General features: G+C 44.1%; 1 long non-coding RNA gene across 2 annotated transcripts in view; it reads right to left on the minus strand.

Moving 5' to 3' along the window:
* Nucleotides 1-24,609, minus strand: part of LOC144773686 (uncharacterized) — a 1,071,276-nt gene that overhangs the window by 355,633 nt on the left and 691,034 nt on the right. For both annotated transcript variants that reach the window (XR_013600051.1, XR_013600052.1), the window contains exon 7: nt 12,085-12,255. This is a non-coding gene — a long non-coding RNA (uncharacterized LOC144773686). The remainder of the gene's footprint in view (nt 1-12,084; nt 12,256-24,609) is intronic.

The raw sequence follows: 24,609 nt of genomic DNA on the forward strand, positions 1-24,609 counted from the left end.
TTGTACGGATTGTACCACAAACTAGGGACTTACGGGTAAGTTAAATATGCCAATTAGGACTAGGAGTATAGCCAATTTCAAAAGGTTTTAGGAGGTAAGAGCACATGCACTGGGGCCTGGATAGCAGAGTACCCGTGCACAATATAAAACAAAACAGCAGAAACATTTAGCAAAAAGTGAAGGTGACCGTGCAAAAAGGGGAATTTTCTAACACACAACGCAACAGGTAAACGTCATATTTCTGTTATTGTATTTTACTATGGATACCTTACGAACTTCACAATATTAATTAATTAAAATAATTGATCATCTTTGATAATTTTTGGGAAAGATTCACAACTGTTTCTGGCCATAGACCATGGGTACTCGCAAACATTTTCCCAGGGGCCACAAAGTTTGGTCTGTGATGTGTCAGAGGGCCGCCATTAATGTCAGCAGGTTGAGGGGGGTGGGGGTGGGGGTTGTCAGTAAGGCGGATTGAGTGTTATGGGGAGCAAAGCATATACTCTAGGGGCCCATTAGGATAAAGAGCGGATTGCCAAGGCCCGTATGGCGGTGGCGATCCGCCTGCCAAAAATCTCCGCCCGCTTCTAATTTCCCCCGCCACATTACCATAGCGGGGGGGACCCCGGCGGACGGGAAGACCGTCCGCTGGTTTTCCGCCGGTAGGCAATTCGGGCGGATTGCCTACCGGGCGAAAAATGCAGTTTATATGGTGGCGGTGTCTGGTAGACACCGCCATCCATATTTGTATGCAGGCGGGGACATGCCTTTCCGTGGCGGCAAGGCCGCCACGCAAAGGCAGGCGGTTTTTGACATTAGGGGCCCGTAGCAGGCCCCCGGTGATTCTGGGGGGTGGAGGTGCACATGGGGGTACATAGGTACCCCCTGCAGTTCCATGCACAACATGGCAGGCAGCGCGCGGTGCCTGCCATATTGTGCATGGAAGTGCACTACATGCCTTCCTGGCATTCATGTCAGGAATGCAGGATGCGCCCGCCACTTTGGCGGGCGCATCCTAATGGCCCCCACGGGACCCTCCCCCATTATGGCGGTCGGTCCCATTTCGCGATAGGATGGCGGGCGGACTTTGTGCCCCCTAGTGTCTGAATTACACAATGTGAAATCAAAAACTTGGAATGAATCCTGGCTTCTCCACCCAACTGAATTGTGTGATTGTACTGAATTATTTTATTTCACTTTACCTCCTTTTTTTCATAAGAAGACCACGAAATAGAGGAGTTCAGGGTGTATGCCGTACAAAACATTCCCCTGCATTTTATTTAATAAACCATAATGTTGTATAATAGAAACCCAGGCCACCCAAAGAGTGCACATAACAACTGACTTGCATCTTAATCCACTTTTGCCATTGATCTCAGGGTGGGGGGGGGAGTGAATGAAGGTTTCCAAATTCTTATTTGAAAACTATATCTTTAAACAAATCCTTTTCAATTCACTGCTATAATATGATGTACTAAGGTAAAAAGGTTTTTTATGTTAATGAAATACATTTTAGAATTTTAAACAGACTTTATCATACTTTTACACTTTTGCTGCAAAATGCCTTAAGAGGAAGGCGTTTCTAAAGTTAAGTGGCGCAGGACACCCTAGTTACTTCCTTTCTTTAACTTCAATTAGCCTGTAAATAATTGCTTGCCTGTTTATATTACATGTTTTAAATGTTAGTGCTGACTCAAGTAAACAGCAACCCAGTGCTGCTGTTGACCATGGGGCCGCATGTAAAGGTCAGGAAAGCCGCATGCGCCCCCGGGTCTTACTTTGAGTATCACTGCCATAGACAGACCTCACGTTTGGCCCATAGCCCATACTTACCTTGCGTCAAGGAAGCAAAGATCTCATCATATGTAGTACCCGATTCCAGCAAATGAAGTTCGAGGTAGCATGAAGGATGAGGCACCAAGAAGAAGCCTTTTATGAGGGCCTTCAAAAAGAGCATGCTGACTTTGGTAGTGAATCACACCATAAATGCATAGATTGAGTTTACATTACAAATTAAGGCACAAGCAGGTCCAGAAAACGGTGAAAGAAGGTAGACACCCCAACGTGGAGTACATATTAATGTTGCAGAGAAAACTCTGAAGGAAACAGAACAGATAAAACATATGCAGTGTCGGTCATTGTGAAGACCACTGACTAAAGAAGGAAAGACCAAGAAAAGAAGGGTCATTTTTATGCTGCAGCCATTAGGCAATTTTCTTTAAAAATGTCGACTGCTTTTGGGAAATGTGAAAGCTCGGCCCTTAATCAGAAAACCTAGGCTGGGTGCAATTCAGTTACAAGAGTCTGTTGTTAACAAAAGATATTTACTGACAGAAGTAATCTTAGCTACATCTACCAGGCCACTGAAAGCCATGGCTCCCCTTGTTCGCTGTTTCCCCCTTGGGGTATTCTTCCTGCTTCCCACTGTTTTTCACGCCATCCACCTCCTCAGCACCCCTCCCAGGACCTACTTAATAAAGGACGCAGTGCGGTCGTGCAGCCAGCGCAAAAAAGGCAAACCCATCTGTACCCTTCTGCCCCTGGACTGCAGCCAGCGCCAGGAACCCTGTCCCTCCAGACTCCCATAGGGACTCCGCCGCCCATCTTCTTATCCTAAACCACCGTCACAACAACAACTTCTGCCTCGCATCTCCCCTCTTCACAACATAACCGTTCACCTGGGAGACCTCAATTACCACCTAGATGACCCCACCGACTCCGACTCCAACTCCACAGACCTCCTGGAGAGACAAGACATCAGTCAGTCACTGAACCCAGGCACAAAGAAGGACACACGCTGGACCGCATCTTCCCATCCAGCAACAGAATTCCAAACAACCACACCTCAGACCTCACCAGGTTAGAACACTCCATCATACACTTCAGCATCACCGGACATGCCCACACCGTCGCCAACCAACACAATGCCCACTTCTGCAGCTGGTCCAAGATCACTCAGCAACAATGGACAAACACCCTCACCCCCAAACAGCATATAGACTCCACCAACTTGGACCATGCAGTTCAGAACTTCAACAAGCACGGCCGACCAAACTGCTCTGACTAAACCAGCCAAAACACACAGACCAGCCAAAGAAGCCAGCTGACACACCCCAGAACTCAGCAAGCAACACAAGTGCAAACAACTTGAAAGATGATGGCACATTAACAAGAACCATACTGACAGAGCCACCTTCAAATCAGCCTCAATGACTACAATTGACAGATCAAAACAGTAAGGAAAGAGGCCCTGACCCACCGCATTGACACCAGCCCCAACAAAACCAAGGAACTCTTCACCATCATCCAAGAGTTCACCTGCCCATCAGCCACCAAACACTCTATCCCCTCATCACAGGAACTCTGCGACGCACTCAACGACTATTAACAGAACAAGATAGCAAGGATCTATAAGAACATTCGATATACAATGTACCAACCTCCTCATCCTCCGATCGACCACCACCACCAGCCACCTGCTCAACACATGGAAACAACTCAGCGCACCGAACACAACCACCCATATGAACTCCATCCACTCTGGAGCACCCACCGACCCCTGTCCTTGCCAACTAGACAACCTCAGAGACGAGAACGGCCACCATCTCACCACCATCATCGATGCCTCACTATACATGGCCACCTTTCCCGATGCCTGGAAACATGCACAGGTCAGACCCCTTCTCAAGAAACCCTCAGCAGACCCCAAAGAACTCCTAAACTACCGTCCCATCTCATTACTCCAGTTCCCCACCAAAGTCCAAGAGAAGGCCATCAACCTCCAACCTACCGAACACCTGGAGAGAAACAACCTGATGGACCCCTCCCAATCAGGTTTCAGAACCAACCCCAGCACTGAGACAGCTCTGATCGCAGTAAAGGACAACCTCCGCACCCTACTTGACAGAGGAGAAGAAAACAAGTTACTTACCTGTAACTACAGTTATCCAGTATTGGTATCTTTCATAGATTCACATGCCTGAATCATTCCCCGTCGTTGAGGTGGGAGTCCCACGGTAATAGTATATACAATAGCAGTGCCTTAGAAAATTATTTGTAGTAGGCTGAAAAGACTATAGGACCAACTAGGCCCAAAACTTAGCAGCCTATCTACCTCATTATGTAAAAAGAACTGAAACAGGAGTTCCAACCAATCAGCTGTCCGCACCCTCTAGAACCTTCACAGCTGAGGCAGTTCTCCTCAGATTTTCCCAGCACAAGTGAGAAGTATGTATCCCTAATAAAGAACTGCCCTGCCGGGGAGGAGGGTCGGTGCATGTGAATCTATGAAATATACCAATACTGGATAACCGTAGTTACAGGTAAGTAACTTGTTTTCTTATCCAGTATTGGGGTATCTTTCATAGATTCACATGCCTGAATCAGAATAGCAAGCAGTAAAGTCATATCTGTCGTTAGCGGAAGGTGGGAGACAAACCGTAATTGTACATATCCCCCACACAACCGGAAGGTTATAGAGCACTAAAATGTAAGTATACACATATGCAGAAAAACCTTCATATGCTATCGTTCATAATAAAGACAGAATTTGATAAACAGAACATTACAGTAAATCATACATATTTGCATAACATCAATATAATGTAAGAGACCTTTGAAAAGTCTAACCTTAATGAAGAAGATGCTGCAGCACCGCCTCTCCAACTGCTGTATCATCCTGTAATGCCGACTGCAAACAGTAGTGCCTTGTAAAAGTATGGACACTCTTCCATGTAGCAGCTCGGCAAATGTTCTCCAGCGTGACTCCAGCAAATAAAGCTGTGCTGCGCTCTGACCTCTCTGACTAAAGGTCTATTAGCCTTTTCATGACAGAATTGTATCACTGAGGATAACCATCTAGCTATAGTTGCTTTCGTTACAGCTTGTCCTAGCGTGACCTGTCCATAAGCAACAAATAGCTGGTTAGATTTTCTTATGTCCTTAGTTTGTTGAAGGTAAAACTTTAGACATCGTTTGACATCAAGAGAGTGGAGGGCCTTTTCTGCCGGTGTGACAGGATCCGGGTAAAAGGTCTGAGACGGTACCTTTGGAATGAATTTCGGATTTGTTCTCAATGTGACATAATCCTTTGAGAAATGTAGGAAAGGTTCTGAAATGGTGAAAGCCTGAATTTCACTAACCCTCCGGGCTGAAGTGAGAGCTAGTAAAATAGCCACTTTCCAGGTCAAGAATTTCAGTTCAGCTCTATGGATAGGCTCGAACGGTCTCCTCATTAATTGGGACAAGACAATATTGAGGTCCCATTCAGGAGGCGGAAGTCGAATGGAGGAAAGGCTCGAAACAATCCTTTTAGAAATTGTTTTATCAGTGAAGATGAACATAGTGAAGGCTTGTTCGAACTTCTTCTGAATCAGGATATGGCGGCAAGATGTACCTTAATAGAAGAGTATACCAGGCCCGCCTTGGCTAGAGAAAGTAAGTAAGGTAGAATATCCTCAGTTGGAGCTTGAAGAGGATGAATATTATTTGCTTCGCACCAGCAACAAAAGCGTTTCCATTTGAAACGGTACGTTCTGATAGTACTCTGTTCACGGGCTTGAGACAGAATTGCTCTACAGTCTTCAGAGATTTGGAGATCTTTAAACTCTAAGAAGTCAGGAGCCATGCGTGCAAGTGCAGCGATTGAGGATCCGGGTGCAGAATCTGACCTCCTTCCCTTGACAGCATGAAAAGAGTCGGTTTGAGACGAATTGGAGGTTGTCGAGATAACAGGAGCAGTTCCTGGAACCAGTACTGCCTCGGCCAGCGGGGAACAATGAGGAGAAGAGTGCAATGTTCCCTCTTCATCTTCTGCAGAATCCTTGGTATTAACGGTATCGGGGGAAAAGCGTAGGCATAGATTCCTGACCATCTCATTGACAGGGCATTCCCTCTTGACCCCCGTTGTGGAAATCTGCTGGCGTAGAACAGGCATTTGCTGTTTTGTCTTGTCGCAAACAGATCTAGAGTTGGTGTGCCCCAACTTTGGAAGATTCTGTTCATCTGTTCTTGTTCTAGCTCCCATTTGTGGCAACCTGTGAGGGATCTGCTGAGGTTGTCGGCTAAGGAGTTTTGAGCCCCTTTCACATGCTCTGCTCTGAGTGTTATGCCGTGCTGTATAATCCACTCCCACATCTCTTGATCTTCCTGCGATAGGGATAGAGATCTCGTTCCCCCTTGCTTGTTTATGTAAAACATGCTGGTGGTATTGTCCGTACGCACCAGTACTGATGAATTTGCAATTCTCGGAAGGAACGCTTGCAGAGAATGGAAAATGGCTCTTAACTCGAGACTGTTGATGTGCTTCTGCCAATACTGATGAGACCATCAGCCTTGAATCTGGAGGTCCTGAAGATGACCTCCCCATCCCTCCATTGATGCATCCGTAGTCAGAGTGAATTCCGGGATAGCTTGAAGAAATGTGAGGCCCGGAGACAGATTGCTTTCTTTCGACCACCACTGGAGAGCTTGCCTCATTCTGGGTGTCACCTTTATGCGATCGTTGAAGGATCCTCCTAGTTGTTGCCATTGTTGTTGTAACCCCTCCTGCAGCGGCCTCATCCTGAGTCTTGCAAAGGGAACTAAGTTGATTGCTGAAGAGCACATCCCTAGAAGAGACGCATATGACCGGACAGAAAGTGACTTTTTTGCTGAGATCTGCCTTGCTGGTCTTCGAAGTCTGTCCTGACGTTCCTGAGACAAGAATGCTTTGCACTTTCGAGTGTCCAGAGAGCCTCCCAGAAAGGTTAAGACCTGTAGGGGCTGTAATTGTGACTTTTTTGCATTTAGAGTGAGGCCTAGACTTGAGAATAGACAAAGGGCGCTTTTGACCGCTTGTCTTGTGATCTGTTTCGATGGTCCTTTGAGCAACCAATCGCCGAGGTACGGGAAGACCTGTATCCCCTGGGACCTCAACGCTGCAGAAACTGGGGCCAAGCATTTTGTAAATATTCTTGGTGGCGACTTTAGCCCGAATGGAAGCACCTTGAATTGAAAGTGGATGCCAGCCACTGTGAATCGAAGGTATTTGCGATGTTTGGGGTGTACAGGGATATGGAAGTAGGCGTCTTCCAAGTCCAGAGAAGCCATAAGATCGCCTTCGTTGAGACAATTGAGCACATCTGCCAATGTCACCATGCGAAAACCCTGTTTCTTCAAGAATTTGTTGAGCCTGCGCAGATCCAGAATCGGGCGCCACTCTCCCGATTTTTTCTTTATTAGGAAGAAGCGAGAGTAAAATCCTCTTCCCTTCTGCAAGATTGGAACCTTCTCTATTGCATTCTTGCGAAACATGTTTAAGGCCTCTTTGAACAGTAAGTGAAGACGAGGGGGAGGGGGACACTTGGGCGGAGTCATAGGTGGTTTCTTTAGGAAATTCCAGAGTGTGCCCTCTTTCCACTGATTCGAGGACCCACCGTTCCGATGTGATGTTCCGGCATTGATGGTAAAATGCAGAGATCTTCGCGCCCACAGGGAGGAAAGGATGTTGGACTGGCATCCGTCAAAACTCATTGACGCTTGTTTGAATCTCGTCCTTGATTGTTTGCTCTTTATCTTCCTCCCTGACGAGAGAAATTATTGGAGGTAGACTGACGATATGATGACTGGTAATACGGTTGCTTGTACTGTGATTGGCATTGCCTGTTCTGTTGGTTATGGTGACTTCCTCTAGAAGAAAAACCACGACCTCTTGCTCCTCTAAAAGAACCTCTCTTGTACTGTAGAGTACCAAGCGATTTTGCGGTATCAGTATCAGTTTTGATGGCAAGCAAAGCGTCATCTATGTGCTTACCGAAGAGCGAGTCCCCATCGTAAGCCATATCGAGGATTTTTGTTTGAACCTCAGGTCTGAAGGAGGTTGCTCTAAGCCAGCCTTGGCGTCTGAGCACCGCAGCACCCGCTAACTGACGGAAATTAGTATTCGCAATGTCCAGGGCACAATCTATTATTTCTGAAGCTGCTCTTTCTCCTTCCAGCAGTATCTTACGTGCCTCTTGTTGACGGTCCTCCGGTATCAACTCCAGGAATTCAGACAGCTCTGACCACATCTGTCAGACATAGCGGGCAAGAATCGCAAGCGAATTTGCTGCCTTGATAGAGGATGCAGCGTTGATGGAAAACTTCTTGCCTATTAGGTCCAATCTTCTGCCTTCTTTATCCGGCGGCGTTGAGATTGGGGTGGGCGGATTCTTGGACCTCTGTTGAGCGTCTTGAGATATCACAGAGTCCGGACGTGGGTGACCCACCAAACAGGATGGAGTTTCTGGTGGTGCTCTGTACTTTTTCTCTATACGAGGAAGGACTGCAGGGATAGAAGTGGGTGTCTTCATAATCTTTAGTCCTTCCTGCCAAATAAAGTCTATAATGGGTATGGCCCTTGTGATCCTCCTACACCCCTCTTTAAAATCATGTAAAAAACAGTCCGACTGCTCAATGGTAACTGGCAGTTCAAACCTTGTAGCAGCCCTTTACATGATATTATGAAAGCCTCCAATGTCCTCCGGCAGAGAATCAGAGGGCTGTGGCAAAGGAGGTGAAGGCATGGGTATTACGTAATCATCCCATGGATCCGTAGGCGTGTTGTCTTGAGGCAGCTCACCTTCCTCTCTTCCATCTTGATCTGAAGAGGAAGTTTCGTGAACCCCTTGTGGCGCGGGTTCTTCAGTGTGTCTTGGTGACACTGGAGGTTGTGGTGGAGGGGGTGCAGGTACGTCCGCTGGTACCGGAGGTACACTTTGCGTGGACGGTATCGGTGGGAACCTCTGGCGATAGTCTGCCAACATAGCTTGCAAATCCTGTATCAAAGAAGGAGGGAGATGACTTGGCTCCTCCGTACGTGGAGGTCTGTATGGTTGTCTATAGAAAGGTGTAGACAACTCCTCTTGGTAGAAATGTTCTTGCATATCCTCTTCATCTTCCTCATCCTGGCATTTTATGTGCAATTCGGATGGATGGCGTGCAATCCCAAAGGGACCTTCATTATCTCCGTCATCCTCCTCAGAATCCTCTTCCTCCACATAAGACTCTAATATCTGCGATGGCAGCATGGGGAAATATTAGAGTAGTCCTGCCTATGATAGGTCTTGAGCTGAAAATGTGTATAGGCCACAGGTGAGACATTAGACACCTGAGGTGGAACAGGCCAGGGTCTTGTTGGCGGAGTTTTGGTGATAGCCGAACTCCTTGAAGATTTAGGCGTCTTAACAAGCTGCGCTGAAGGCAGCTGGCTTATTGGTGGAAGCGCCGTGGACAAGCTCGTCGTCGATGGGATCATCGATGGGGTCGTCGTCGACGGTGGTACTGTGGATGGACTCTGTCGACGGGGCCGTCATCGAAGGGGCCGTCGTCGATGGGGTCTTCGTCGACGGGGCCGTCGTCGACGGGGTCTTCGTCAACGGGCTCTTCGTTGACGGGCTCTTCGTCGACGGGGCCGTTGATGTGGCTGTCGTCGACGCCGTCGTCGTCGACGGGCTCTTCGTCAACGAGATCTTTGTCGTCGAAGGGCTCTTCGTCGACGTTGATTTCGACGTCGACGGGACTTTTATCGTCGATTACTTCGTCGACGAAGGTATCGTCGTCGATGCAATGGTCGTCGACGATGATTTTTCATCCTTAGTCCCTGAAGATTTCTTAGAGGAAATCTTAGCTGAAACAATAGGTGAGGTAATGGCAGATGTAGATACCGTCACCGAAGAGCTTGAAATGGCAGAAGTCACAGAGACTGTGTGAGAAGACACCAGAGAGACAGTCTTAGTCTGGGCTTTACTCACAGTTGTTGATGATGATCCTGGAGAAACTGGGGATTCCATAGGAGGAGAGGACAACCTCCTTGAGGGTTCAGACACTCCATGAGAGGATTTGTGATGTTTTTTCCTCTCAGGAGAAGAGCTATCCCTTGATCTGGCTCTATTGCTGGATGTTGAAGCCTTGTCCTCATCTGTGGAAGATGATTTGAGCCAAAGTAGAACCCTTGCCTCCCTGTCCCTGATGGTTTTGGCAGGGAAGTTGCGGCAAATCCTACAATCCTTCACAATGTGAGAGGGATGTAGGCAGTAGATGCAGCCCTTGTGCTGATAATCTACATGGACCCTCTTCTTATCACAGGTCCTGCAGGCCCTGAAAAGAGCTTTCTTCTCAGACATTCTGAAGAAAAAAGGTTGAAAACTGAGTAGGCACTCAGGGAGACTCCCTTCCACACGACGTGCGGTGAAAATCTGAGGAGAACTGCCTCAGCTGGGAAGGTTCTAGAGGGTGCGGACAGCTGATTGGTTGGAACTCCTGTTTCAGTTCTTTTTACATAATGAGGTATATAGGCTGCTAAGGTTTGGGCCTAGTTGGGCCTATAGTCTTTTCAGCCTACTACAAATAATTTTCTATGGCATTGCTATTGTATATATTATTACCGTGGGACTCCCGCCTCGACGACGGGGAATGATTCAGGCATGTGAATCTATGAAAGATACCCCAATACTGGATAATTAACTGACCTGACCCTGCTTGACACCTCCGTCGCCTTCGACATGGTCTCCCACCGCACTCATCAATTGCCTACGCCAGATTGGTATCATAGACGATGCCCTCAGATGGATGGCATCTTTTCTCACAGGACACTACCAGAAAGTCCACCTCCCTCCCTTCACATCGCAAGTCAAGCACAATATCTGCGGAATTCCCCAACACTCTTCATCATCTACATGACTGCACTCACAAACATCGTCAGATCGCATGACATCGACGTCATCGCCTTCACCGATGACACACTGTTTGTCCTATCGCTCCCCGCCGACCCCACCTCATCGAAGACAAACTTTCACAACTGCATGAAGGACGTCTCATCATGGATGAAGGACAATTGCCTAAAGCTCAACACGAACAAGACGTAAGGCCTCATCTTTGGTAAACACACAGCCCTCTGAAACGACTTCTGGCAGCCGACAGAACTTGGTCCCACTCCAAAAGACGATGCCGGAAACCTCAGCATCATCCTAGACAGAGAACTCTCTGTGAAACGTCAGGTAAATTCTGTCTTCGCAAAATCTTCAAGTGGCTCCCCACCAGCACCAGGAAGACAGTAACGCATGTCCTCATCACCAGCCGACTGGACTACAGCAACGCTCTCTCTATGCAGGCATCACCACCGAACTCATGCAGAGACTCCAGATCATTCAAAACGCAGCCGCCAGACTGATCCTGACCTTGCCCAAGAGAACCCACATTACCCAGAACCTGAAAGACCTCCACTGGCTCACAGTCCACAAGGGATGTCACTTCAAGCTCCTGACCCACGCCTACAAAGCCCTTCAGGTCCAAGGACCCGCCGACTTGAACCACCAGCTGATTGATGTTCCAGCATTTATCGCTGTATTGGGCACAACATGGCTACACTTTCATGCTCCTCAAATCAATAGGAAGAATATGATAATTTTCTTCATATCTGAATTTTCCTCATCCTTATATCAGAACACGCAGCCCTTAGGGTGTTTTACTGTGTTCTGGTAAGATTCAGAAAAGCAAACACTGGAAGTCTCACAATCCTTTGCTGTCTTTAGTAAAAAATGAGTCAATATACTACCTCCATATTGGCGCTATGATTGTGCAATTGATCTATCCTCGAGTCAACATTCTTCATGGCAAGATACCTCATCACAGTGAAGGAAGACCAAATACTGGAAGATTATTCATGAGATAACATAAAAGGGAGAATCATAAAACATTCAACTTTCTAGTAGTGGCTCCAACCCTTTTAATCTTCAGGCCTGATGGAACCTACAGCCACTATTTAAAAAAAAAAAAAAAATCAAGTCATCATTAGTAACCGTTATCCAATGGCATTAATCACAGTGTGGTTGAATCAAGTTGAGCGAGCAAAAAGTCTTTACCAATCTCAGCTTAAGAGGATCCTAAAATTTGGTCCATCTCAAGGAAGGTGAGAGGAAGACTTCATTCGATGCTGGTAATGCAGTATAGCCTCTATAATGCAGCAACTGTGTTCCAGCACTTTGTGAATGATATATACCAGGATAGTTTATACACCTTTGTTGTGACATGTAGAGGTCAAATTAATTTTGTCAAGTTCCTTACCAGAGCAAGGAGTGTGGGAGGTTTTACAAAGGATTATACACCACTTGGGATATCCCCAAGCTGAAGAAATTTGTTTGTCCTCCTTTACCATTAGTCACCTGCTCCATGAGCTTGAGAAATGTTGCAGTGAGTCTCTTCCTTCTCCTTCCTCGGACGTGTAATATCAGCAATCTGAGTTCAGATGGAACCGGAAAAAGTGAAAGTTAGCCTACAATGTAGAATGTAATGCACACACAGAAATTCGCTCATTTTTATAGACAATTTATCAAAGACTGTTCAAGTATTGTCTTCCAACAATGCAGCTGACCAAGAAACAGGTAAGCTTTGTACAGGTGGGGCAGCGTAACTTTGGATCTATTCTTACACGTCATAAATACACGATATATATGTGCAATTAGCACTTCACTCTCATGTGTCCTAATATTATTAATGTAAAGTGTTGCACATGACATCACTATTAAAGTGCATTTACTGTAGGATTAGAGATTTATATATACACTGTGTAAATGATATATACTTCCTAGAAATCTGACAAAACCATCCTCACACTATTCAAAATTAAAATGTATTTATTTTAGAAACGAAATTACTTAGGTAATGTGTGCTCTAATGGTTCATATTTGCATTTATAATGTAGTTCTTACTCACATTTAGAGGCGTGTGTTCAAAGAGATTTTTACCATCATGAAAGTGTAATATGAATCTAATGTACAGAAAGTTTTCATATATTCGTGGTTGAGTGTGCACACACATATTAAATGTTCACCATTGATTTAATACACTAACTTGTCCTAACTTTGCCTGTATTTCTTTCTGCATGAAAAGCTGTTTTCCAGTTTCCACTTGCGTGTCTGTTCCGTGCAGATACATTCACATAGTTTGTTACTTGGAAAATAGATGTATCACTGTACTAGCGATAGAGAGAGCTTGAAAAGATGACCTTGACAAGGAACATGGAGAGCCAGAGCTTTGACTGAAGCGTTCCCTTCAACACTGTTGTAAAGGCTCACAGGTGACCAAGGACAATACCATTCCCATCAAATAAAATGTGAATGCATCAAATAAAATTAAGTTCAAACCAAGTCGAAGTCAAATAAGTATGAGGGCGACCCAGTATGGAATCAGCTTGGAGGACAGGACAAAGAAACACGAGTTCTCTCGCTCCAAGAGAGTACTCCAAATCTCCTACTATGTTTTAAGTTGCATCAAGAAACAGTCCGCTCTGTGATCTACTCTTCACTAACTTAACTCACACAATTCTAACATTTGATACAGCTACACACAGTTCTTATTAAATGGTCCAATCAAATTAAAGCAAAATGGTACAATGATGTGCTTGTAATGTTGTCAGAATTCCCCACAATATGAGCTTCTCTGAGAGACCTTCAAACTTACATTATCTGTAATAAGATGAGATATTGGGACTAGCCTGTAATCTGCAGATGTCTTTCTGAATGTGCTACTCATGAAAGTATTCCATACTTATCACAAAAAACACATTTCAACACATTGGAAAGAAAGCAAAATAACATTGCGTTCGACAATTAAGACTCTAGATTCACCTAGCAATAAAATGTTCACATGTCATAAAGCAAAATGGTAACCAATGTACCAGACCATCCTCTCTTAGAAACAGTTACTTACAGCTGAACTACAACGAGTAGCCTACTAATCAAGAACTTTAACACCTACAGAGAGAAAACATATAATATAGGATTGAGAACTTCTGGCTATTTTAGAAGCCTATCCTCAGTGACGGCACTATCTTGAGAGGGCTGTGAACAAAGAAATCATGAGGCCTAACCACAAAAAACTTTTGAATGCCTATGAAACACTCATACGCACAATCATTTTCTCATCTTATGGAAACACCTACCAACCAGAAAAAAGTAATGGAAAAGCAGATAACTTTTCCTGTCATGTGGAGAGAGAAGAGTGTAACATACTGTAGGAAAGCTGCCTGATATGTCACCCCAATGTTTTGCCTTTTGCTAGACCCTATTTTATTGCTGGCTTTTAGACTCTGCAGACTGGGGCACTGCTGTTCAGCACCCAGTGTATGTGCTCTGACCCATAACAAATTGAGAAATTGGAAGTTCCCCAATTGGCGTATTTAACTCGTCAGTAAGGCCATGGTATATGATGTAAAAAGGGCACCATGGCATGAAAAGTTAAATGGCACCTGTGAGTTACATCACTTACTATGCCATCAACTAATGTGGCCTATGTAGAAAACCAGTGTACAGATTAAATACTAATACTGTATCTTCATCCTCATCCTGACATTTTATTTGTAATTCGGATGGATGGCGTGCAATCCCAAAGGGACCTTCATCATCTTCATCATCCTCATCAGATTCCTCTTCTTCAACATATGTTTCTAAAATCTGCGATGGTAGCAGTGGAGACAAATTGGAGTAGTCTTGCCTATGATAGGTTTTTATCTGAAAATGAGTATATGCTATAGGTGAGGCATGAGACACCTGAGGTAGAGAAGGCCAGGGTCTTGCAGGCGGAGTCTTAGTAATGACTGGACTCTTTGCTGGAATGGCCGTCGATGAGCTCGTCGTCGACGGACTCGTCGTCGATGGGATTGTCGTTGACGGTGGTACTGTAGATGGACTTGTCGTCGACGGGGCCGTCGTCGATGGGGATGTCGTCGACGGGGCCGTCGTCGATGGAATCTTTGTTGACGAGGCTGTCGTCGTCGAGGCTGTCATCGACGAAGCTGCCGTCGACGAGGCTGTCATCTACAGGCTCTTCTTAGATGATCCGGTCGTCGACGGGCTCTTCGTCGACGAGATCTTCGTCGTCGACAGGGTCTTCGTTGATGATGATTTTGACGTCGACGGGGCTTTTATCGATGATGACTTCGTCGACGATGGAACTGTCGATGGAATGGTCGTCGACGATGATTTTGGAGAGATTAAAGAAATATCCTTAGCCCCTGAAGATTTCTTTGAGGAAACCTTGGCTGACACAATAGGTAAAGAATTAGCAGAGGTAGACACCGTAGCCGAAGAGCTTGAGGTGGTAGAAGTCACAGAGACTGTGTGAGAAGACACCAGAGAAACAGTTTTTGTCTGTGCTTTACTCACAGTTTTAGTTGAAGATCCTGAAGGCGGAGAAGCTGGAGATTCAAGAGGAGGAGAGGATAACCTCCTTGAGGGTTCTGAAGGTCTATGAGAGGATTTGTGTTGTTTTTTCCTCTCAGGAGAAAAGCTATCTCTGGATCTGGCTCTTTTGCTGGATGTAGGAGCTCTGTCCTCATCATCTGTGGAAGATGATTTGAGCCAAAGAAGAACCCTTGCCTCCCTGTCCCTGATGGTCTTGGCAGGGAAGGTGCGGCAAATCCTGCAATCCTTTAAGATGCAGTCCTTATGCTGATCATCTACATGGACCCTCTTTTTATCACAGGTCCTGCAGGCCTTGAAAAGGGCTTTCTTCTCAGACATTCTGTAGAAAAAAGTTGAAAACTGAGTAGGCGCTCAGGGAGACTCCCTTCCACATGACGTGCGGTGAAAATCTGAGGAGAACTGCCTCTGCTGGGAAGGTTCTAGAGGTTGCTGACATCTGATTGGTTGGAACTACTTTCAGTTCTTTTCATATCATGAGGTAGATAGGCTGCTAAGTATTGGGCCTTTTATACTCTTGTCAGCCTACTACAGATTATTCTAAGGCACTGCTTTTGTATATATAATTACCGTGGGACTCCCACCTCGGCGACGGGGAATGATTCAGGCATGTGAATCTATGAAAGATACCCCAATACTGGATAAGCACACACTCAATGAAAGAGGGCATGCTCTAGAGTGTCCTCACGCTTGCGATTTGCAGAGAATGCCCATATTGAGATTCCGGCAGGGGTTCAGACTCTGTGTAGAAAGAAGCAGTGGCACGTCTGCCCTGTAAAAGCAGAAAAAGAAACTCTTACCCGGTGACTGGGTTAGTGGATCACTGTGGTCTACTCACGACTTTGTTGTTCAGGACCCTCGTGAAACCTGTTCTGTGGCGGTTCTCCGTAGGAAATGAGCCTGGGTTTCTGCGGTGATTATATATCCAGTTTTGCGCGTAAAGGTGTTTCCCATGGCTGCGGTTCTGTGAGTATGGTCTATGGGGGAGAAAACATAGAGAAAAGACTTTGTGCGTGTGGTGACGTCGAAGCGCGTGTTGACGCCTGTTGTCATGGTAATGATAAACCATGTGACGTGTAGGCACTCTCAGGTAACTAAGTGCGTGCACTTGTAACTCGCTCGTTTTGTTTAAAAAGAAGTATTTTGTTGTAAATATTAGCGTGTCTACACTCGTTAAGTTGGAGCACAGACCATGTGACGTGTAGGCACTTGCCGTTAAATAAGTGCGTGCGCTGGTAACTGGCTCATTTGGTTTAAGAAGGAGTATTTTGCCGTGATAAATATTAGTAAGTTTACACTCGTTAAGTTGGAGAATGCTAACAGACTCGGTAAGATTTAAAGGAGTCAATGTTGTCTACCACTTTGAAGGGTTCTCTTTTAGTGGTGGGACACATCTATATTGGTATAAATCCCATGGTGCAGGTGGAGCTCAAGGGACTTCCTTGCAGTGAAGTTGTGATACGTATGAACCCAGGTGTTAAATGTTCTGTCAGTTTCAATTACCCCTGTCCCTGAGACTAGTGTGTTGGGGAGTACACTACATGTGCAAAGTTTAGAAAAAAGACGATTTGAAATTATTTTTTTAATGTCATATTAAAAGCATACTCCACAACAACATAAGGTGGAAAGTGATATGACCCCTGAAATCACGTTTTAGGAGAATAAATATATATTGTATACATAAATTCAAGAATTGGTATGCTTTGAGAAATCGTGCTGTAAAAAACTGTCAAAATATGGAGTTTGATTGGTTTAATAATCAATGAAGCATTTTATGGTAGATGGAAGGTGGAAAAGAATGATTAAGATCTACTACAGAAATGAATCTTAGGGGCCTGATTACGAGTAACCCTGGGCAAAGCACTACGCTACGCTCGCGTAGTTTACGAAGTTTGCGCTACTTCGGACTACGCAAACTGCACGTAGCACAGTGCAAACCTGCGTAGCGTAGCATAGTGCAGCGCTCATTTTTTGCTTGCTCGCGGTCCTCAGCGTCAAGTTGGCAACCGTGAGCAAGCAAAATGACATCCCGGCGAGACTTTTTCCTCGTTAGTGATCAGCAACATCAAGTTGCCGATTGCGAGCATGGAAAATAAACCTCCCGGCGCGATTCTCAATGTGGGGAGGACAGGTTTCTCACTGCGAGTGGTCAAGTATGCTCGCGACCGCTCGCGATGAGAAACTACCAGTCTGCATTGAGATTGCTGCAGCTCGAGTAAAAATCTACTCGAGCGGCAGAAAACTACAGCTCGCACTGTGCAAGATTCCGTTTTCAATGATTGCACAGTGCCGGATGCTTGTCCGCACTGTGCAATCATTGAAAACGGCGTCTTGCACAGTGCAAACAGGGTACTACGCAGTTCGAGTAGTGCTACGTGTACCTCGCGTAGTGCGAAGTGCACTTCGCGTAGCTATGCGTAGCGCTACTTTGCAAACTACGGCCAGCTCTAATTACGAATTTGGTGGTGCATCGGACTGCCGTACCCGAGATGGAGGTGCGGTGGCAGTCAGGGCTGCAATATACTTAGCAGTGATGCTGCGGCACTGCCAAGCATATTCTGAGTTTCACCACCACCAGCCTCATGGCGATGAGCCTGCCATGAAAAGGCTGGTTGTGAGGAAATAAAGGGGGTCCTACAGGACCCCTGTTGCCCTTGTACACTGGAATGCATGCAGGGGGGACATAGTGTTTTCACCTCTGTGCATGTACACCCAGTTCCTGCACGGCATGGACTAACAGTCAATGCTGTACAGGAACTTGCTTTGGTGTTCCCATTGCGGTGCTATTTTCAAAGGCACTGCCCTAAAATCATGAAAGGACTGCACGCCAGACCAGCAGAAAACTTCTAATCTGGCGAGCAGCTGGCGGTCGACTTTGGCGGTGGGGGAGCGGGTCGGTGGCATGCCAAAGTCGTAATCAGCCCCTTAATGTCCTAATCATTAACCCTTTAAGTTACCCAATTGGATGTCCTCCTGAGTGAACTACATATTTCTTATGTATACCTTTATTCTAGAATGACGGTATTCTATTTAGTATACAAGAATTGTGTAAGAATATGATACATTTTATAATGACTATATGAAATCAATAAAAATCAAATATATTAAAAAAATGGATGTACCTCCTTTGTGACTTAAAAAAATGCATTCAAGGGGAAACGCTTTAATTAAAAAATAATACCCAACATTCAATCAAGTCAACACACTTGATCTAATGCACCACAGGCTCTCAATCACATTAACAACCTAATATTTAACGCGCACTGGTAAGATCATGTATTAGTTTACAGAATGTAATTTTACCTGATGATACATTCCAGTAAACATCTGGTGTATAGAAGTCTAATTTAATGACAATGTTCCAATTAATTATGTCTCTAAGCTATTTTAACATGCATTCCGTTTAGCTTTTTTGGCTCTCCCACCTTGGTAATTAATAAGCGATCGTGTCTGTTTAGAGGGGACCCTGGTTAGAACTGTCTGTGTTTCATTGGGTAGATTGGATCTCGGCTGCACTGGAATACAATGGCAACCAGCTGAATTCTTGTTTCAAGAGCAATTCTGGTGCCGGGATTGTGCTCTATGTGTCAACACCAAGACACACAGCAGTGCATGCACACTTTCAGTCAGAGTACCACCGCAGCATCCGGCAGGGCAAGTGACATGGGGGCATATTTCTCCTCTTCAGCACGGGCAAGCTGTAGAGTAAATGCCTCAATTCATAGTCAATCAGTAATTCCTTTTTTCTGAATTGAATTTTGGTGTTCAGGTTTAAACAAGGCGCACTTGGATACTCCCACATTGCTAAACTCATCACCCCTTCAGGGAAACAAAGAGATGTCCATTAGCAAGCTAACAATTATCAAACAGCAATTTGAAAATGTTTCGGTTTTCTCAAACTCTGTAGCCATGTCAGATATTAATTAAACTATCCATAACCATTCGCATAACACACGGTGGGATTTGCTTTGCACTTAACAATAGTGGTTTAGTACGAAACGAAACCAAATTCAGTGACCTTACAATACTAGTTACAAGGTTTCTCACATTTGACTTCCAGGTCACAGAGAGCTGTTTTCCACTGATGTACAATGCATAGTGCTATTCACCATGATGGTAAAAGTTTACCTTTGGGATACTCAAAGATCGCTGCAATAAACGTACTAACCCACAGAAGTATCTTGCATACAAAACAAATGTTACCTGCATTTTGCGAGGCATGTTCTACATTATTCACATTACCCCTGCAAACTTTGCTATGATGATTCAAGCTGTGAATGGTAGGTACACACAGATTTCTCCAGCAAGAGCATTAACCAGCTGCGCTGTCTTACCAAATTATACCCAGTGTAACTGCTGAGTTGACAAGGATCTTTGAAGAAGGTGATTTATGTCTCTAAGCTATCTTCAAATGCTTTCCGTTTGTGACCAATCAAGTAACCCATACCAACTTTAGAGTTGCATATGTACTGACAAACCAAGGGCTTTCATTGATTTTGTTCCTTTTCACGACCCCCCTTCATCTGGTCTCTGACGTCAGCATGATTTTGTCCCCCATGATGCCACCTTGTTTTTTCCCCTCACGTTCTCCCATTCAAGGTTAGCCCATTTTTAGAGTTCCCAAAGTATTTTTTCCTTTTTCACTTGATCTCTTAAGTAGAGTAGGATGATGCGTACTCCACTTGGGGAGCACATACTAAATGGCGGTATCTGTTCTGATGTTACTGATATTTTCTATAAATTGCAAGATTTTGACTGTTTGAGCTCGACAGGTTTGCTCACGAGCCTGGGAGGAAGGAATAGCAGCTACCCAGAAGCAGAGCTAGCATTAAATCTGATGGGAGAGCCCCTTCAAGATACCACGTGAATTCCTTGCCACACCACTCAAATCTCAGAGCTAGAGGCTGAATCATACTGGTATAACCTGGCAAGCGATGGAGGCTTGTTGGTTCTGTGAATTGTAGTGGTACTGGTGGTCATTTCATTCACAAATTTCTCCTGGCGTTGTCCTTTTCTCTAAGCAGTACTTCAGTTGGCTTGAATTGGCAGCACAAGCTCTTTCTTAATTTCAACTATGATGCAATTCCTTTATTGTGCATGAGGTTAGATTACTGTATGCACAGCAAACTAGCAGGTTGGGACACATAAAAGCATCTTTGTTGTCTATCCTGAGAACATGTCTCAGTCATAGATTAGACTTCATAGATGTTCCCCAAGGTCCAAGAGAGTAGTGTTGAATGGTGTAATACAGGTTGCAGGTGAGGAGAGCCGCTTGGTCGCTGGGGGAAAGCACTCAGTCCCTAAAAGACACGAGTTAGCATTGCAGCGGTTGACCACTTTGTGTCTGGCATTTACACTTTACAACAGAAGCCCAGTTGTTATGCACATCCATGGGTATCCCACATGTATATGCTGTTTGACGATATCCAAGTCACACTCTCAAGCTGTAATATGTTTTCCTTTCAAATGTCACACAGCATCAATAAGTATCTGAAATTATTTCCTTGTCAGGAGAGACTGCAGTAGTGATGTCGGTGGAGAGTTATGTTCATTGACCCAACACTATCTGCTATTGGCTTTTGCTATAAGCATCACTTTGGCCTACTTCCATTAAAATGCATCCATTCTGACATTTTGAAATGCATAGTTGCTATGGTCTCTATTACAATGTACATGAGAGTAGACCATTCCAACTGAGGTACGTTTGGAGCCAATATTGGACCTCGTGTGACACCAAACAGATTCTGTCAAGAAAACAATGCAGTCAAGGTCTCTTTAGTTTCCAACGTAAGTGCCTGAGGAAAGGACAACTCCTCTCAGTAGCCACACTGCCACCCTGCACTTAATATATATGTGAAAAGTGCAAGTGTTTATATATAAAGGTAAAAAAAACTTTAGCGAGCGCTTATAAGGAATACAACTTGATACGTATTCTACAGATGTCCATTCCCTCCAGGTTAATAGACAGGTTCCTCGATATTAAGTTGCAGTACAAATTCGAGGTGGTGTTAGATTCCATACAACCACCCTTAGTAAAAAAGCTGTTTCTGCAATTTAGATATGGGACACTCCCACTGAATGCCTAAACCAATAAGTGGGCGGGCGTTACTGGTCGTTTGTGCCCTGGGTGCTTAGTGGAGGAAGAAACCATGACCCATGTGGTGTTTTTTTGCCCGGCCGATAAGAGGCCCAGAATAAAGTGGGTGATCCAACTTTGCAGAAACCTGGGTATTAGAAACTATATAGAATTCTATAGGATTCTAAAAACAGGCACTGACCCAGTTTTTGTGGTTGCAATCTCAAAATTTGTATTTTGTATTTGCAATGTGGTCCAAACGGAGGTATCTGCTTAAAAATGAATATGAGAACATATAACACCCATTGCATTATCCATCTGTTGTGATTATTGATTGTGTAAGATTTAGCTCTGTCAGTCAGTATTGGTACTTGTCGACTAATCAACATGACATATCAAATGACTGCTAGTGATGAAGGGCTTAGACATATTTTTTGATACAAATCTTTTTATCACTTTTAATATTAAGACTTTAAATTATATTTTTAATGTTGTTTAAAATAATAAAATTTCCAACAGTGATGACTTTTACTGGCCTACTTTCCTAATTGCGAGTACATAATTGTTTGTGTTCCATCCTACCTCGTACCTGACAAAGGATTACATTTATGATTGTATTTTATGTGGTTGTACATTTTTTGTTTTATGTGCTTTTATGGCTATAATAGCCGAAATAAAGTTTCGATGAATGAATAGAGGTCAAAGATAGGAGGAAAAACCCATGTAAGCTTTTACAATACTGATAAGTCCTTAAAGTAGTTGTTTGGTAATGCAGAGGTCTAAAAGCAAGGCACCAAAACCACTCTGAGTCAGGATTGAGAGCAAGACCAGAATAATCTCTTCCAAAAGACAGAAAATACAATAAATCTTGCTGAAGAAAAAGTACAAGCATTCAAGGATAAACATGTATCTGGAATGGGTGGGGAACGCAACGCAAAATAGGAGGGAAAAATGTTGTGACATTCTTCTCTAGCATCACATGAAAAGAGGTTAACGAAATCTCAGTTTAGAAATTTCATGGCACGAACACAGGGAAGGCTAACATCTTGGATAGCCATGTATATTAGGATACTCAAGTGTGCTCTTCCAGGAAAATGGGGATTTCAAGAAAAGGCAGGCAGAGGAAGAATCACCCCATGTTTGACATCCTTCATGCCTTGGCATTCTGCATTCTGCCTCGTCCTCATAGCGCTCCATATATCACAGAGAACGTGCCACAAAGTGGCTGTCCCTCAAAGACTTTGATTGCTGGCTGGACTGTTGCAGTGGAAAACTCCTCACTGAGCACCGAGAGCTAGAATCAAAGACATGCTGTTTTACGCTTAAGAGGTGCAAGGCGGTGATGTGATGTAACTCAACAGTAAGCCAATCTCCTGATGCCTTGGGTTTGTCGAGGTGCCACTGTACAATAACGACAAATCAACAAGTGGGCATGAGCTTCAGAAGCATTTCCCCAAGAGCATTCATTAAATGGATAATCTTTCCAATGCACCTAACTTTGAAACGGTTCTAAAAAATGTGGGAATCACAGATTTCTTGGACCTCCCTCTCTGATTCGTTTTGGTGGTGGTTCAGGAAGAAAATTATAAGCAACAGAAACATATGGTCTCCACTATGAATCATGAAAACAGGAGACATTCTTCAAGTGTAATGCAATTTCAGACTAAAGGCAACAGGATTACATGATGAGTGATAACAAACACACCAAAATGTTACGGTCAGAACTTGACTGACAACAGAAGAAATTTGAAAGCATAACAAGGAGCAAAAGTAGAGAAGGAGTAAGATTTTCGGAGAAAGTTGTCTCTGTTTCTGTAGATGAGAGATGTAATTGTTAGCTGTTGGGACCAAAGGATCAATGTGAGGTGAAGAAGGAAAAACTCCTGAGTGAAAACGCTGAAGTAGAAAAAATGAGTGGCATTTTGCCTAAGAGCATTCATCTACTGGTAAATTGGACACCCAGTCATCTGGTATGGCATTACAGCAACTTGGGAGCTATTGTTCTAGAACTGATTGGTTTGTTCTGTTTGCTTATTATAGTGAGGCGATAATCATAAGAAAAAGCTTTTTGAATTCCAATTACCTTGCCAAGATCCTTCCAAAAGCGGAAAAGATATTGAATTCCTCTGTCAGAAGTAATTGCATGTGTAGACCATAAAGATAATACAAATATCTGTGGCACAACATTGTGCCATTCATCAGCTTTATGTAGTTTAGCTAGAGGAGAAAAATGAGAGACCTTTGAAAAACTGTTCAAAATACCCTGTATGGCTCGACAATCTTCCGAAGGTGAAAGATCCATGATAAAGTCAGTAAACATTGTATGATACAGTTCAGGATCTACTCATAAAAACTGCAAATACCCAAAAGGTTTAGATTTAAATGATTTTTTTTTAGCATACGTTGAACTAAAGATGACATAACCGTAAACATCAGAATGCACTGTAGGCCACCACATTGAACAAAGAACGAGATCCTATGTAGTTCTAACACTTCCATGACCTGAAATATCTGAATAATTAGAGAAACTCATCACATTCAATTGTAGTTTCCTATTAGGAAAAGGATTATTCACTAAAATACTAATAAATTACATTGGGTCAATGGATTTTTAAGATGAAGGTTAAAGTTTAACATATGTTAACCAATTGGGATTAGAAGACAAAAAGAATGAAGTTCTGTGATTCCCTTGAGGAAGACACTTCCTCTAACCACTCTATCAGACTCATCTTAAAGTTGCCAAACATCTGGGATAGTTGAAATTATTGATTCAATATTTATCTGCAAATTTTTATTTTAAGCATTGCACCTAAACCTGTCTATAATTCCTCCACCAAGTATTTTAGGAACTGATTTAGATATGGCTTTGGAATTTTAGATAAACATTTAAGAGCCGCTGATTAGCCTGGTTAGAATGGCTATTTGCCTCCACTCACACTATCTCGTTACTGTTTTTTGGTGTTCCACTGAAGGAGGAGCTGTTTTAAATTTAGATCTGTTGTCAACTGACAAATGAGTCAATAGACTGACAACCTCAAAGAAACGCATGCTGTCCACTCTGTACAGCAAACTAAACCAGCAATCTTGCCGGCAGAGCTCAGACAGCACGCCAAAGGCAACCCCATATGGGACAGGATGAAGCTGGGGAAACAAAATATGCTTTGGGTTTCTGAAGCCATTCTGTCAAAGCAAAGGTTATGTAGTGCTAGATTATATTTATTGCGAATCAGACCTACTGCCAGGACAACTGCTTATGAAACAAATGTATCTAGCCAAGGAAATGCTGATAAACAACCATGTGGGGCATGAAAGAGG

This window comes from Lissotriton helveticus, chromosome 1_1, assembly GCF_964261635.1.
Source record: "Lissotriton helveticus chromosome 1_1, aLisHel1.1, whole genome shotgun sequence".
Taxonomy (NCBI): domain Eukaryota; kingdom Metazoa; phylum Chordata; class Amphibia; order Caudata; family Salamandridae; genus Lissotriton; species Lissotriton helveticus.